Consider the following 17,703-nt stretch of genomic DNA (forward strand, 5'->3'; position numbering starts at 1 on the left):
TGAAAGTAATTTTTGCAGAAAATGAAAGCTTTTCTCTTACAATTTTTGGTGATAACAAGGTCCACTAATTTAATTTAATAATTTTAAATTAACATCCTCAGTAATAGTTACAGTAATAACTTATTGGAAGTGGCATTAATATTTGGCTCTATCAGCTTGTTTTTTTATATACAGGGTCTGGAAGAAAAATGGACAATTATGAATAGACTGTTATTAATTTTTAAATATTTTAAAACAAATTATCATGTACAAGATTTCTAACAACATATTCTGTCATTCATGTTTTGAAGATGACAACATTTAAGTGATCCTCATGCATGCGCATTCTTCACATCTTTAAAGTATGTTATGCATAGTGGTGCAACATATTCTTGGGTATGATGATTGCATGGCAAATATTTTGTCTTAAGAGTTTCAATATTTGATAGACAAAGAATATGGTTAAGATTGTCTACAAAATATTGAAACTTTTAAGGCAAAAATTTGTCATGTAATTAACATACTTGAAAATATGTTGCACTGCTCTATGCATGATATACTTTGAAGATTTGAAAAGTGTTTTCACATGAATGAGGATCACTTGTACGATGTCATCTTCAAAAATAAATGGCAAACTATGTTGCTTGAAATCTTGTATATGAAAGTTTGTTAATAAATATTAATAAGTTAATAACTATCTATTTATAATTGCCCATTTTTCTGCCAGATTCTTTATTTTAGAAAATTTTATATTATTTGAATTTTCTTTTGTTTTTGCTTATATTAAAGATTATAAGTAGAAATTAATTTCAAAAATTTCTATAAAACTATTTTTATATTACACAAATTTTAAAACTAATTTTTATGAACTATTCAAGTATGAAAACTGATAGTTTGGTAATTTGTTGTTCTCATAATGATAGCCATAAGTCATCAAATTTCTTTTGAATTACATAAGTTGTTATAACAAAATTAAAAATATGTTTCATTAATTTAATAAAAATTAAAAAAACTATAAATCCAATTATAACTTTTGCAGATTCAAGTAACTAAGAAAATTCTGAAATATTATATCAGAATTTTATTATATTTTATTACAAAAAAAAAAATTACTCAAGGGAAAGCATAAGTTTTCTTGATGAATTTTTCATTAATTTTCTAATAAATTATTTTGTTACAGGAGATAAAATTTAAAAAATTGATAAATTATAATTTAAATCATTTCTTAAAGTAAAAGAAAAACTTTTTAAAATGTTAAAAATGAGAAAGATCATAAAAAGTAGCATTTTGTTATTCTTGACTTATTGAAATGAAAATCTTTTCAAAATTTGTAATATTCTTTTATCAAGTTTTCATTCACATGATATAGAAATCTGATCTGACATTTGATGGTTATGCACACAAGTGCATCTGTTAATGCAAACAAGTACTTTAATAATGACTACAGATATTCTAAAATATATACAGTAGAACCCCAATTATCTGACCCTCTGATTAACTGAGGCTCTGCATTAATCAAGGCTAACCCGTAAGTGATTACACTACCTTTTTTGTAATGTAATTCATAAAAAAAACTTTAAATTGATTTGATTCTGTTACTCTTTATCATTTAATTTCAATGTGAGACAAACCATATTAAAATGTAACTGTAGTAATATGCATTTTTATTCTTAAAAGTTGTGTGTTGTATTTAACTGCACAACATGGGGATGTATATAAAACGTACAACTCCCCAACCAATAAACGGTGTGAATAACATTTATGTGATGAACATTTTCGTTATCCCTTCTGGGCACTTCAGGTCTCTTCCTTAATTCAAATCAGGCTGGCAGTTAAAGTGCCTAGAAGAGGTAACGAAAATGTTTGTCACATAAATGTTATTCACACCGGTTTATTGGTTGGTGAGTCATATGTTTTGTGTGTGTTATCTGTATAAATAATTGATGAAAAAATTGTTGTTCTTACATAAGATTTAATTCAATAAGATGTAAAAACAAGAAAAGAGACTTAAAAGTGTTACTGTAAAAATTTCTTATATTTGTAATTTTTAATCCAAAATGGTCATGGTCATTCATTTTATCTCAGTTTTTGGTTTTCCAAGTTAGCATTGGTTCACATTTCCTTGGATAATTGGATTCTACTGTATTTCAAATGAGAATGTCTTTAGTAAGTATTCTGTTTGTAATTGTTAAGTTTTAAGATCAGTGGTTTTTCTAAGGTTAATCCTTTCTGATATTATTTATTATAGATAAAGATTTTCTAAACCCTATATTACTTTTCAATATGGAGATTACATTTTTATTAAACACAGTGCAATCATATTATATTTGAATAAATTGTAAATAAAAGTATTTCAAATGCAAAGATGATATGTTCAGTTGGAGGTTCTTTAATTAGCACCATATTCACCAACAATGTTTTAAATTGAGTTTCATAATCCAAAATTTTGATCTGGTAATTCTAGATTAAGTTAAGGTTACTTTACTTTTTGTATTTTTCAACTTAATTTAATACTGGATTACAAAATCCTTGAATTGAAATGAAGAGCAATGTTAAAGCTCTCTGATTTGTCCAAATGTTATGATGTTTATATATGAATTGTCATTTCTAAACTAAACATGTAATTTTAATACTTAGTAAACAATATATTCCAACAGCAAAAGAAACTATACTAATTTTGAGGTAGAAGTATTATTACTTGTAAATTGTAAAATATAAAAATATCTTAGAAAATAAATATAAATGTGGTAACAGGTATTGAGACAAACATAAATAAAGAATATTCAGTAGATACAGAGTATAACATTTACCCAGAAGTTATAACACAACAAAATAATAAGCAATTATTTTCTTACAAAAACTTAAAAACTAAAGCAAATGAAAATCAAGTGGAAAAAAGTGTAGACCTTTTTAAGCTGAAAATTCTATGATGTTAGTGTTGGATAACACTGTAACATCATTGTTAGTGTTCAATTTTTAAAAACCTTAAAATCATTAAAAAAATCAAATAAGTCCATGTAGATTTACAAAAAAATTTCAAATAATATATGCATTAATCTGTAATTCAAGAATTAACTTACCAATAGCAGCAAATTAAATCATGATTCAGATTTAAGAATTAAATTTAGAAATAATACATTATGAATACTGATTTTAACTGAATTTGCAATTTAAATGTTACTCTAGATTTAACTCAAGGTAGTGAATATGGATGTAAGAATTTTACCTGATTTATAATTATCTTTGATTTGAAATCATGAACTGTAAAATTATCTTTTCTTTGATGAATTTCTCCAAGCTGTTTTTAAATAAAGATCACTAAACTAGTTTTTTTTATAGTGAAATCTTTATCAAGTTTTAATAAATGAATTATTAATTTTTTATGAAACAGATATTATGATTTGACCATAGATTAAATATTGTCAATTATTTAATCCATGAGCAAATCATGATTTTTTTTTATGAGTGCTATGACAGTAATTATGAGAGTCTGGAATGGGTTCAAACTATGATCCTCCATGACAGTATAGGCTATTCATAACTTACAGCATTCATTTTCTTTCTATCTCTCTAACTATCATAGAACCAACATCTTGATTTTAATGAGTGAAAATCAAATTCATTTCATATGTTATCTTTCAGAAACTTAGAATAAGCTTTCTCATTTATAATTTTCTCATGTTTAAATATAACTGAAAATTTAGCAAGGAGTCTATAACAAGTAGTGCATTGAGATTTACAAGACTTATAAAAATATAATAATGAAATTTATAGAATTTTTTTGACATTTACAGAAGTTGCAAACTGTTCATTTAGATTTGATTGTGCTGTACATTGTTATCAGTTATTTAATGTTCTATAAAACATATAAATTAAAACATACTTATAAAACTTTGCTTATTGCAATCAAAGTTTCAGTTATTGTTATCATTATCTTCAGATAAATAGACATTTTTAAGTTGTCTTTTTGCAATATCAACCTAAAATAATGGCTGATAATGTGCAGTTGTTATTGGTTATCAGTTTTAATCAACGTTTTAAATTTTAATTATTTACTCACAGTACAGTAATTTAAACTGCTGGTGTTTGTTGCTGTAAAATTATTATTAATAAATTTTAAAGTTATACATATTTTTTAAATTGCTTTAACATGTCCATTTAATATCAGTCAGTAAAATCAGAACAGTAGTCTTGCTCAATTACCTTGCTTATCATCATCATGGTCCAGTCCTAAAATGATTACAATAAGCAGATGCTACTGTGTTTTTATTACAAATTATAGCTGATAAAATTGTATAGGGAAATATGAGATTATTTTTTGCAAGAAGTAATTCAAACTATGCCTATTTTGATATGCCTACCCTCTTGCATAAAATAACCTCATATTCCCATATACAATCTGCTTTGATCTTTATACATTGGAAATAGTAGTCCAAGTATTATAGAGAATTTAAGGAATAAAATTCATTATTGTGTAATATTATTTTAATGAATGGATTTCAATAAAATTTTATTACTCTATTTGGGGTTAAATCAAGCATTGAGGAGACCTGCAAAACAGACTTCTCCCAAAGCACCCATTAATCAATATCTCTCCTGAACTATCTTCATTACATAGGGAACCTTGTTTACTTTTAGAACAGTATCTAAAATTATTGGTTACAGCTGTGCTGTTTATGTAATAAATGTACAAAGACAATGTTTATGTTCTGTGGCTAGAATCATCCCACCTGCTCTTATATTTAATAATTTATAGTTCCATTAAATTTTAATTCTACAATGAACTTAATGATAAATTTGAAATTCTTTTTGAAGACAGATTTTTTTTACAAAAGTACTTTTTTGAAAATCAAAAATATTTATCATCAGTTCAGTTGAATTATATAATGAGAAAATATTAATTTTTAAAAAATATAATCGTATTGTTATATAACTTACTTTTTTTATAATAGAACATTATTTCCATAGTTTTTGTGTTCACACATGCGCACACACAGGTATATATTATTTATGCATGTACTGTACTGTACATACATACGCACAACTTATAAACGAGATGGGTTGACAATAAAAATAATAATAATAATAATAATAAATAAAAGTGCAGAGCCTAAACAGTTAGGAGTTGAAAGTTGAAATTTGGTACACAGTTAAGGCATGTCATGAGAATGTACACTAGAAAGGATTTTTCGAAATTCCTCTCCATGGGGGGAGAGAGAGGGGTTAATAAACTTTGTGTAATTGTACAGTGTTGTATAATTGACCAAGGTGCAACTGTTTGACAAACATGTGAAATAAAAGTTAGTGAAAATAAGCAGCTAAGGGGTATGCAAGTCAAAAAACGTTAGAATCCACTGATCTAAACTACTAAAATAATCTTCATAATAATCTTCTCAGTCACATTATTATGTTTCTCAATTATTAATTTAATTATTCATTGATTTACAGGTATCCCTTTGCTTAACACATGGTTTGATTAACATGCAAAATTAATTGTGGCAATCCCTTTTTATATGCAGCAGACAATAAATTCTTGTCAATGATTTTTATATGCTTTTTTTAATTAACACAGCTTTAACAGCTGTCTTTACTTAACATAGATATGTTTTTCTCAGCAAATAAGGTGTTGGTGAATTTGCTATTTTTATTTATTAAAATAAAAATATTTGTTATTAGTCGAAAATTTGGTTGTATGGGGATTGTTTGGTGTATGGGGATTGTTTGGTTGAGTACCGAGGTACCTCTGTATTTGATTAACATGATTTTGATATATTTGATAGCATTGAGGGATTAATTAATCATGTTAATCAAGGGATACCTGTATTTTGGGTAACTTTTGAAAATAAAAAATTGAAATGTAGTGTCAGATTTGATGTTCAAATGTGCATCAAATGATTTGTTGACTTATGGTTTGATATTAATAATAAGTTGGTATTATATTCTATTATATAATTTAATTATAATACTTTAATTAATTCAAATTAGTGATTGCAATTTAATTGCACATATTTAACTTCATTTATAATTTTTATTTCATTCAAAATTTATTGCAAAATATTAGATTTAAGCCTTTTATTTAAAAAAAAGTGCAAAGAAAAATTGGTATAGTTTTCTGCATAAAAGCTGTAAAGTGAATGAAACGGAAAAATGACCTTAACAATGCTACTACAGCTATGTTATGTATATTCATTTCCAAATAATAGTTAGAAAAAAAAGTAAGATATTTATTAGATTATTATATTTTTCTAAATGATTGTATTCACTTTACATATTAATTTAAAAAAATTAATATAACTATTGGTGTTTCTTCATTATGTCATTAGAAACATTATTAGTTTTCTAAATGAAAGTCTTTTTGAATTGAGTTAACATTGTGGCAAATAAGGAAGGCAAAAAGCAAAAATACTAAAGTACTATATAAGAAAGCTTAAAGTGATAATATTTATTGCAAAATAATTTGTTTCTTACTTTTTCTCATTTAATTTTAATGTGAGACAAAATATTCATATTAAAATTATAACTACAAAATATGCTAATACAGTCAAACCTTTCTATAATAGAACCTGTATATGCTGAAAACCTGACATTAACGGAAAATTTCTTTGTTTCCTTGAATTTATTGCAAAATTTAATGTAAATTAACTTGTATATAGTGGAACCTGTCTATTGCAGAAACAGAATGGAAAATCCGGTTGTATAACAGAAAAATTGGTATCTTTATCTGATTTAACACAAATTTAACAAGAAGTTTACAAGCCTAGCATGTACAAATCATAAAAAAGTCAAAAAATGCACATATGCAATGCAAAATATGACTGCTGTATTACAGTAATTTTATTGGGATTTGAATGGAAAGTTTTATTAACAGCTGTTTTTACTTAACATAAATATGTAAAGTAATTATAAGTTGTGAAATTTAACACATTATTCCTGATGTGAGCTTTTATTCTTTGTTTTGAAGGTTATTTTAAACTTTTTTACATCACATTTTGTTTGAACAACATCAAGTCTAAATGTCTGCAGATAAAATGCACATAGGTCATATTAAGTATGCTTTTTAAGTTTCATAAAAAATATCACACTATACAAACAGTAAAAAATACTCATACTGTGTATGTGGAAAATGCTTCTAAACTCTGAATGTATTAAACATAGTTTTGAAAGTTTTGTTTGGGAAATTTTGAACTAAAGGATACAAAATGTATTGGCCTCCAAAAGCTGTTAAAAAGAAATTGCAGGAAGAAATTAGTGAGGTTGAGGCCAAAGTTTTAAATGTGAAAACGTGTATGTCGGACTTTCAGCGCCACTTTCCTGTGAGCCTAGAAGTTTGACAATGGCATTTGGAATGTTGAGCATGATTCCACTGACTTTCCAAACACCTTTATCAAACTTCTAGGCTTACAGGAAAGCAGTGCTAAACGTCCGACATACACGTTTTCGTATTTAAAACTTCGGCTTCAACCTCGCTATTGTTAAAAATTGATAAATAACAACTTGTGAATTTGCAACAAATCTTAGTGTGTCACAGACATGTATTGTTGAAACACTTCATCCACTTGAAATGGTTGTAAAACATGCTGATGATTATGTTCTGCATGCAGTTTATTTTATTTTATTTTTCACTTATGAAAAAAAAAACGAACTGAATTAGGTATAATTTTTTCTGATGAAGGAGGTAGCTGTAAAGTTTTATTTTATTTTCCAATTGGTTACTCATTTTCATCTTTGAGAACTTTTTTACAGATGAATGAAAAATTTAAAGTTAAAATAAAAATATTTGTTATTAACCAAAAATTTGTTCTAGGGGGTGGTGATTGTTTGGTTGAGTACCGAGGTACCACTGTACTTGATTAATGTGATTTTGATATATGCAGAACACATTGAGAAATTTATTAATCACATTAATGAAGTGATAACTGTAGTAGGTAACTTGTATCTAGTGGAAACCTGTCTACTACGGAAGAGTTGTTCGGTCCCTTGGGGTTCCATTATAGACAGGTTTTTAACTGTACATGCAATGGTTTTAAGGATATAAATGTATATGTAATAATAATAATAATAATAATAATAATAATAATATACATTTTTATCCTTAAAACTATTGCATGTACTAGCTTTATAATAATTGATATAAAAAATGTTATTTTTTTTATACAATTAAATTCATTAATCATAAAAAAAAGAGGCTTAAAAGTAATACAATATAAATCTTTTATATTTAAAATTTTTAATTTGAAGTGGCCATGGCCATCTGTTTTATCCAAGATTTTAGTTATCCAAAGTAGCCTTGGACCGTACTACCTCAAATAATTGGGGTTTTACTGTACTTCTCATTTTTACTAATGCGAATTTCAAATATTTCACAAATGAATTTCAAAGAAATTCATATATTTGAGTTATTTGATTTGAATATCATGATGGGTACTAAAGAACATTGTTCATTAATTTAGGAATTCAAATACCTGAGTATAGCTGTATATTTCCCTGCAAATCCTGGAAATTTTGATTGCGACTTGAAAAATCCAGATATTATTTCATTTTACAATAACAGTCAGAACCCTGTATACAATATTTCCATGAATTTATTATATAATCATCCACATGTATGTTTCTTTATTGTTACAACAGATATTTCATTTAGTTTCTTTATATGTAAATTTTGTTAATACTGTATTTTATTAGAGATGTAATATTAAAAAGCTGTCTAATTTATAAGTACAGTACTTACATCATCTTATTTTTTTTAATATTATTTTTTTCTCCTTCACTGTTTTAAAGATGTTACATTAGATCATAAGATTCCAAAATACAATATTTCTCTGTCATTTTCTTTATAGTTAATATTACAATTTTTACTGTTATTATTTTAGTAACTTTAGTATACGTTAACTCAATTTTTGCACACCAAATTTACATTTTCATACATTTTTCAGTTGACAGGAAAATTTTTGGGCCGTTGTGGTGACACTTTCTGTAATTTTTGTTTTGATAGCATCAAAAATTTGGGTGAAATTTAATTTTTATTGTCTGTTTTGTTTAATTTGTAATTTTAACATTTCAAATATTTTATACTTGTACTTTATGTATTTACTGTAAAAAATTAAAACTTTCCTATATTAATAAGTTTTATAATTTCTCTTTTTAACTTTCTGAGAATAGAATTCCCTTTTTAATATGAAACTCTAATGCTTGATTTTCACAGACATTTTTAGCAATGTATTATGTCCAAAACTTGAGGACCACCTGTGTTTTTCAGTTTGTATTCATTTTTCATTATAAGTCTTAGAAATATTCCTATCTTGGTTTTTATAAAATTCAATCTGCAAAAATTTTGCTATGTATTTTTAAACATTGAAGAGTTTAATTTCTCCAAGTTTCTATTCTTCTCTTATTTGAATCTATATAATTTATTTTGATTCTTTATTCATAAATTGCTTTATTATTATCTAAAATACATTTTTAATTATTAAAAATACAAAAATATATTTTTAATAATTAAAAAAGCTGTTTTAGTAACTGTAATGTTTTTTTTTTTTTTGAAATGCTATATTATGATTTTTTGCACTTAGATTCTTTGGTCATTATCTTTGTACAATTGTTTTAGTCCATAGTTTGATTTCTAAGGCAATTTTTTATTTTCTTGGTTAATTATTTTTATTCTCTATGATTTAACTTCTGAATTTTCTAAGTAGCCAGTTTCTTTAGCCTAAATTGTTTGTTTTGAGTTTATATGGGATAAAAAACTTATAAAATTTAGATTAAAATTATAAACCTATTTTAAAGTATTTATAAGATAGTGATACAAATTGTTAATAAATATCTTGACTCAATTTGGAAATATATTTATTATCTATTTTATTTGTTTCTTTTTAATAACATGATAAAGTTTAATTTTAATATGTTAATAAAGTTGCATAAAATTAGAAATGTTCAAAATCTCCTCTTATATAAATGCCATCCAAAAACAAAGTAAAGAAAATGTAATCAATTTAAACAAATTTGTATTAAAATCGAAAATTAATAAACTATATTTAATATGATATTTTTTATATAAAAGTATAAACACAAATCATAGTGTAATTTTTAATAGTTAAACATTGCTCAAAAACAATCCAGCTTTTAGATTAGTGAGTAGAGGTTGTAAGTTTGAATTCCATCCTGGATTAATCTTTTCTTTTAGAATTTTTTAAATTATCTAATTGAAATTTAGAATTTCTTATTATTAATCTTAGTTGGCAGCTTAATTGCTTATCTCTAAGTAAAATTTCATAATTTGATTAATAATTAGCTTAATTATAATTTTAAAATGTCTTTAGATATGACCTTAAAATATTTTTAGATATGTTTGACTATATAAAAAAAAGGAAAGAAAAATTTATGTTTAATTTTTCAGAGCAAATTATGCATTAAAAAATCTTCACAACCATTATATTTGATTTAATTATGTTTTCATTTTAAGTTTCACGACAACTTTTAAAAAAATGAAAAGAGTAAATGTCAATCATGTCTGACAAAATTGCAATTTCAATGTCATTATAAAGACAGTTTTTTGACTTATTATTAATTAAACCTATTTTCTGATTGTTTATTATTAAAGGACTTGTTTGTTGGATGTGATAAGAGTAACAAGCATCTTTAATATCAACTTGTCTACTTACTATTGTTTGTTGGCAGTAAAATAAAAGAAATGTATATAGAAGTAAAAAATTTACATTCTGAAAAAGTTTATATTCTCTATAGCTATAAAATAATATTTCATGTAAAAAAAACTGATTTTTCATACAAAAAAGTTACAATTTAGCCTTAAGAAATAAAAAAAAAGCATTCTATATAAAAGTTACACAGAATTGTATAATAAAAATAATCTTTCTCATTTTTGGAATATGAAAAGTTCAAATGTTTGTAAGATAATAAATTTTCAAAGATATAAATAGCATTTTGACTGAAATGGCAACTGTACAATTTAAAAATTTACTATCAATCTTACAAAAACTTATAAAACTTTGTCATTTTTGATAACTGATTTGTTAAATTTGTTATTTTAATAATTTATAAATTATTCTATATTGCATTATAATTAAAAATATTGAATAATGTATTTTGATTTAGCAATTTATTAATTTTAAAACTCGAATTATTCAAAAGTTGGAATAAATAATGTACCATTTTACTGAATTTTTGAGAATTGATTATGCAATATGTAAATAAATCACATTCCATCTTATTATTAAAGATGTATTAATCATTTACTAATAATTTGTTAAAAAATGATACTGTAGTAAAAAATTAGATAGGTTACAATTAGATGACTTTATATTTTTATAATGAATGTTTAAAATATTTTTTGTAAGTTGTTGTTTACTGAATTATATTGGATAATGTTGAATTTGAAAATGATGTTATCACAAAATAAATTTTGTATCTTTGTTGAAGAAATAAATTTTTATTTGTTTTATTATTTTGTTTTTTAAAGTTTGAGTTATTCTTCACAAGAAATCTTTAATAAGAAATATTAATATCTTAGAAAAGAAAAGTTTATATACAAATTCTAAAAAATCAAAGTAATATTGAACTTCACACTTCTACATCATTAGAATTATTGTCATTTCTAAAAAGTTATTTTTTATTTAAATCTTAAATTAAATTTTAATAAATTATTTTAATTTAAAATTAAAATTGAAGACAAAGTCTGTCAAAATAGCTTACTTTCAATATATTTTAATATAATTATCACTGTTTTTTTATTAATTTTTTAATTATTTGTTTTGTTAAATTTACTGAAATGTAATGAAGTTTTCTGGAGAAAATTAAATAAAAACTGTAAATTATTATTGTTTTTTTGTTTAGAAAGTTTTCTTTAATGAAAATTTTAGTGTTATATTAATTTCATATAACTCTTTTCTTTGAGATTATATAACTTTAAAAATAAATTTTAATAATAATTTATGAGAATATTATCATCTACCATGTTTGGTTTTTTCTGTAAAATGTTTAGAAGTGATTTGTAAGAATGTATTTTTTTTATTGATCTCTCTTTTCTCTGATGGAAAGGCTACTTATAAGTCACCTCTTTTATAAGTATAAGTATACTGTAGTCATCTAAAGAATAAATCTAGACTTTTCTGATTGACATGCTGTTACAATGTATACTAACATATTAAATGAATTAATATGTAATTGATTAATTAATGCAATTAAATTAAATTTTAAATGTTGATTACAGAATAGAGTTAATTTCTAATGTCCTAATAAATTTTTTTCTTTTAAATTAATGTCATAAAATTGCTTGAGAAAGACCTAGACAATGACTGTTTATTTTATATTATGAAATGGGATTATTAAAATTTATATTATCTGACAGTATGTATAATTTATTGATAAACAGCCAAATATAATTATTATATACTTTAAATATTAGCATAAATCAATGAAATACATATCTTTATTGTAAAAGCATTTTTTAAAACAGGATTTTTTCTAATTATTTTTTCCTTACAAACTTTACTGGAATTAAAACTTCTTATTTCAGAAAAAATATATAAAGAGACATTTAAGGGTAACATACTGCTAACAAATCTAATACTTGCATATTTGTTAGATAAGCTAAAACTATTATTATAACAGATAGTAGTTGAAAGTATACATTTTTATATGTTTTTAATACATAACTAACTATTAAAGGTTACAAGCTTTCAAAAATCTTCATGTTTTTCATGATGATGATGGCAAAATTTTATCTATCATTTTAAAAATATGATTGATTTATTAATAATAATAAATAAAGTAATTAAATTACCTGTCCATTTTGATACTAATAAAAAGATCAATGTCTATCTGGTAATCTGTATATTAATATATAGACTGTTTGTTTTAACAAGAATCATACCTTCCTAATATGTTAGAGGAATTTATTAAGAAATAACTAAAATGTGTTTGCTAATTTTTTGGTTGGGCTTTTTGTGATTGAAGATAAAATGTCTGAGGATAATATAAAGTAATTGTGAGTAATAAAAATGTCTGAATTTTAGAAGTTACTATTAAATTCTGTTTTCTTAATGAAAAAACCTTATTTATTATTGTGTAGTCTCCGCAAGCACGTGGTTTGCGGGTATGAAAGGAAGTGGAAATGAATAGTCGGTAGAAGCGTATAGATAAACAAACAAAGGTTTATTAATTACACACACAAAAAGGGGGAAATGATCGCCTGATTTAAACAGGCAAACAGCGTTCTTAACAAAATTAAGGATGACAATAACACTAGGATTACAACAGTAATTAATCGCGAGACTAAAACTAATACGCGATTAAACCTTAAAAAAACTATACAAACATTTACAAGATGGTAGATACCGTCGCCGTATTTCGTGGGACACGTAGTTACGAAATGAGATTCTTCTCGCTGGTTCTTGTCCTTTTTTTTTTCTTCCTGATCGGCTGCTCTGCTTCGAATCCTTTCTCTCGTATCTTCACCGCTCCAGATCCCCGATCCACGAAACAGAAGAATGAAAAATGCCTCGACACGTGGAAGTCATCCCTTTATATCTCCCACCATCCGGGAGCTTTTTCTTTTCCTCCCACGTGACCCTCCAAATAGCCAATCAAAAACCACGGCACAGCAATGACGACAACAGACGGTACGGTACACAACAAAATGGCCGTGCGTTACATCTAAAACCCGATACAACAACATATACGCGACGCGACATAAACGAAAAAACAAACATATAAATAGAACAATCGAACAAAAAAAAAAATACATAAATATATACATATAATTAATAGCGGCGAAGCGCTACATATCTCCCCTCGGAGACGATTAACTACCGTAGTGTAGCCTACGGAAGTCAATCTCACGATGCCTTAGGTTGTACGGTCGCTTGCTTATGCCTTCGTCAGCGCTATTCCCCTGCGGAACGTCGTTACCAACACCCTTTACCCTAACATCACTGCTCCTCAATCTCCTGTTCCATCTCCCATCTTGACCCTCCTCTTCATCCTCTATTTCATGATCGCTAGGTTGCCTTTTTCCTCCCCTTTTTCTCTCCCCACGCCTAGTTTTTTCTACCGGTTCACCGTAGCACATCTTTATACGGTCAACATGGACAGTCTCCCTGTCTTTGAAGTTACACCCTTCTACGCAATACGTAGTCGGGTTCACGACTCTAATGATGCGGAAGGGTCCTTTGTATTTATCCGCGAATTTATTTTTCTTCCCCCCCTTCTTTCTCACCCAGACCTTTTGTCCTACTAAAAACTTCTCCAATTTTCGCCCCTTACTCCCGTATTCTCTTCTTTTCTCGTTAAATTTGGTAGCGCGTTTCCCTGCCGACTCCCTTAGAGCACGAAGTTTTGTGATGAGAAACGTCCTACGCTCGTCAGTCGTGCTTTCATCGACGTGTTGTTCGAAATTTGGAATGCGGGGATCTATTCCATATAACAGGAATGCAGGCGACTCGCCAATTGCCAAGTGGTGCGAATTATTATAAGCGAAGCAGGCCGGATAAATCATCTCATCCCATTCCGCCCCTCCTCTCTCCGAGGACTTTGATATCATCTCTATTAGCGACTTGTTAACTCTTTCACATAACCCGTTTGAACACGGTCTGTAGGCTGTAGTAATGTTTCTCTTGATCCCAAGCCACTTACAACAATCGGAGAACAGGGACGAAAGAAAATTCGTCCCCCTATCCGAGATAATAGTTTCGGGTGCACCATAACGACAGATTATTGAGTTAAAGATAGCATTGCTAACCGACCACGCAGTTTGATCTCTTAAGGGGTGAATCTCTACAAATCTCGTGAAAATATCGATCATCACAAGGATAAAGCTATTCCCTTGACTCGTCGTATTAAGGGGACCTATGATGTCGACGGCGATCTTCTGAAAAGGGGCATTAGCCACCTCATTCTCCTGAAATGGGGCCTTTCCCTTATGAATATTGTGCCTCTGACACTTTTCACAGGTCCTAACCACTTCCTCTACTTTATCCTTTAGGTTTCTGACATAATAATGCTTTTCGATGCTCATCATCGTCTTCCGTACTCCCCAATGCCCCGACAGATTATTATTATGAATAGCCTTGATTAACTCCTTGGAAATGTCTTCCCCCACGCAGACCTGGTTGTGATACTGATCGCGCGCCCTGAAATAACTTTGCCTATATAGGCATTCGTCCACTACTATATACTGTGGCATCTTACTCCTTATGCCGTTACCATCAGGAGTTCTCATTAAATCCCGTTTAATAGGTCCAAAAAATTCGTCTCTGTCTTGCGACAAACGTATATCGTACCTATCAGGGATAACAAATTTCGTGGCCCCTACCTCAACGTGATATACCCCATTAACGTTCCTTGACAAAAAGTCCGCCACATTATTATTCACGCCCTTAACGTGCTGCACCTCGATGTCATAATCCATGAGCTCCATCACCCATCTGATTAAGCGATTGCTTCCGTTTTTGATGTTACTAAGAAAGACCAACGGCTTGTGATCGGAGAGAATTATTGTCCTTTGCCCCAAGATTAAAAACTTAAAATGCCTCAGGGCCATGATTATGGCCAAACACTCCTTTTCTATGGTCGAGTAATTAAGTTCAGCCCCCTGAAACCTCTTACTGAAGTAGCCGATCGGTACTAAGCCCCCTTCTCTGCGTTGCTCTAGCACTGCAGCAGCCGCTATCTTAGAAGCATCGGTGTGTAAGAAAAAGGGTTCATTAAAATTAGGGTGTGCTAATAATGGCGGTGTGGCGATGGCTTCCTTCAACTTTTCGAACCCTTGCTGGCACTCCAGACCCCACACAAATTTTTTTCCCTTCTTTGTTAACTCGGTAAGCGGTGCGGCCAGGTCAGCAAAGGACGGTATAAAATTTCGAAAAAACCCTACCGCGCCAAGGAAACTGCGGACACCTTTCACGCTCTGGGGCGCCCTCACCATTCTTATGGATTCGATGTTACTCGGGTCCGGACGTACTCCCTCCCTACTAATTATGTGCCCTAGATAACTAACTTCTTCCGCTAATATCTGGCATTTTTTTGGGTTAAGTTTAAGGCCTTCGCTATTCAGGGTGCTGATGACGCGATCGAACAAATCAAGGTGGTCCTCTAATGTTTGGGAAAACAAAACGATGTCGTCTTGAAAGACGAAGCAAGAGTTCCCTACGAACTTAGCCAAGATTTTCGTCATGACATATTGAAAAAATCTCCCACTGTTCTTACCCCCTTGAGGCATCCGGCAAAGTTGGTATTTGCCCCAAGGTGTGGAGAACGCGAAAACATGCCTTACCCTGGGATCCAAGGGGATCTGAAAATAACCCGCCTTAAGGTCTAGAACCGAAAAATATTTATTCCCATTAAGCTGAGACAATATGTCATCGATCCTAGCCATCGGAAAAACCTGCGTTTTCGTTATTTCGTTTACCTTCCTCAGATCCAGAGTGACGCGGAGCTCGCCAGAGTCCTTCGGAACGACGTGTATCGGGGAGTTCCACTCTGACGTGCTCTCCTCGCAAATTCCCGCCTTCAGGAGATCATTAATTTGTCTTTTGAGGGCAGGCAAGTAGCTGTATGGGATACGGTATTGCTTAACTTTTATCGGACACTCAGACGTCAATTCAAGGGAGTGCACGTGATCTTTGGTCCCCGATAACTCTGAAACTTCGTTAGCCACAGCGTTTGGATACCTTTTTAACACATCAATCACCCTTTCCTTAACCTTCTCCTCAAGGTGATCCAACTTCCATAACTCCGTCTTATCACCTAGCTCAGTGTTTATATTAATGGAGAAATCCCCACTTCCCCTCAGGTTCGTACTATTCACAACTACTCTGATGCCAGTCAGCAGCTCTGGGTGTTGGCAAATAACATCCATGCCGAAAATTAAGTCATAGTCCGTCCCCTTTGGAAAACTCAAACTAGGAGCCTTAACACATACCCTACACCCGTTCTCGAATCTACAATCGATAATTACAGCCTCATCACTTCTCAGGAGAGCACCTGACATTCCGCTTATACAGGAATCATTAAACACAACCCAGTTTCTATTCTGTTTTCTTATATTTTCAGCTAGCTCGTCTCTAATAACGGTCCTTTCCGCGCCCGTGTCGACTAGGCAAGTAACCATGGTACCTAATATTAGACCTTCGATTGTCGGTAACCCGCGTCTGGATAATTGGATCCTCGTGGTCAGTTCCAATCTCACGCTCTGGCCATCTGTCTGACCTCCCAAATGGCCCTCCATTAGTTTAAATGCCTACGCTTATTGCACTGTCTAGCCAGGTGCCCCTTCTCCCCGCAAGCATAGCATCTTCTCTCATTGCTCCACTTTCTATCGGGATTCCCATTTCCCTTCATACATTCTGTTAACGATGCGACCGACTCCGTCAATGCCCGTATTTGACCCTCGAGCTCTGCAATACGGCTGTTCACGCCATCCTCTTTCTCAGAGGACGAAACCTTATGTTCTGAATTCGTGCACACCTCGCTCATTATTTTCCCTTTTCCGCAAGCCGCCTCAATCTCCTCCTCTTCCTCTGCCCTACATATCGCTTGGTCCAAGGTGTCCGGATGTTTTTGCATTACCTGCCTCCGGATGTCAGTGGCCAAACCTCTCAAAAAACACTCTTTCACAGCGTTATCCCGGAGCGTGGCCAAGTTGCTGTTATGAGCCACGGCGCGCGAGAACAAAGACCTTATGCGGATTCCGTACTCACAGACTTTCTCTCC

The sequence above is a fragment of the Centruroides vittatus genome, unplaced genomic scaffold, assembly GCF_030686945.1.
Source record: "Centruroides vittatus isolate TY-2023 unplaced genomic scaffold, ASM3068694v2 contig_876, whole genome shotgun sequence".
NCBI lineage: Eukaryota > Metazoa > Arthropoda > Arachnida > Scorpiones > Buthidae > Centruroides > Centruroides vittatus.